Below are 1,237 nucleotides of genomic sequence, written 5' to 3' on the forward strand. Positions count from 1 at the left end.
ACCAAGCAACAAAAGAAAAGAAAAGAAAAGAAAACAACAACAACAAAAAGCCAGTGACAAAAACAAAACAAAGCAAAACAAAAAACCCCACAACACAACAACAAAAAAGAAAAGCTCGTAGTTAGTTCAAGGACTGTTTGTTGGACTTTAGGAATGTTTTCTGGTAGAGTCTGATGGGGTACCAAACCCTGGTCCCAAAGTATTTTTGGTATTCCCTGGGCACTTCATTGTTCTGTTCCCCTTGCTGTTCTGTTGCACGTCCTTAGTGTTTTGCCTTGGTGTGGTGGTATAAGATCGGGCAAAATTCCCACACTGTGTCTCTAGTGTTGTCCCCAGTAGGGCTATGGGTCAGTGAGGGATGTCATGTCTCATAGTGGGGCCAGTCATATGGTCTTCTCTGTGGTTGGATGTTCTGAGTGGGAATATCGTCCTCAAAGCTTGGTGGGGCAGGATGTGCTCCACTCTCTCTTCCTCCCCTTTCATTTGTTTCCATGTGCTCTGATCAGACATGTCCCTCTCCCTGAGCTGTAGATTCAGTGCTGTCCTCTGAAATAAATTCTTCTGGGGGAAGGGGCAGCTGTCCACATAAATGGGATTGGGGCCAGCCCCTCAGACCTCTCCACTGGTTCCCTACTCCATGTAGGCATCTTGCATTCACATCTTGAAGCTCCGGGTTGGTCTGGTCCATCTTTCCCTGTGGAGATATAAACAATATCCTCCCCGTAGGTGGGTTAGTGCCCTGTTCCCCGACTACCCATTTATTTTTAATTTTTTTTCTTTCCCACCCCCCTCCTTTTTAGTTGGCTACCATGTGTATCCCTGGATTTGGTCTGGCCCCTACCATACTACTTGGTCCTTGCCCCAGGTATGTTTGTATACAGTAGCTTTTTCCCTATGCCCCTTTTGCATTTTTTTTTAAGCTTACCTCTTTGGACTTATGTTGTACTTGTCCTTTTGTGCTTGGCTTACTTCGCTTAGCATGATTTCCTCCAGTTCTTCCCATGCAGCGATGTGCTTCATATATTCATCACTGCTTTTTAGCGATGTGTAGTACTCCATTGTATGTATGGACCACAGTTTGCTGTTGTTGTTATTGTTTTTTTTAATTATTTTATTGGGGGCTCGTACAATTCTTATCACAATCCATATATACATTCATTGTGTCAAGCACATATGTACATTAGTTGCCTTCATCATTCTCAAAACATTTGCCTTCTACTTTAGCCCTTAATATCAG

The sequence above is a fragment of the Echinops telfairi genome, unplaced genomic scaffold (genome assembly GCF_000313985.2).
Source record: "Echinops telfairi isolate 266 unplaced genomic scaffold, ASM31398v2 ScPeMD7_5;HRSCAF=22, whole genome shotgun sequence".
NCBI classification, from domain to species: domain Eukaryota; kingdom Metazoa; phylum Chordata; class Mammalia; order Afrosoricida; family Tenrecidae; genus Echinops; species Echinops telfairi.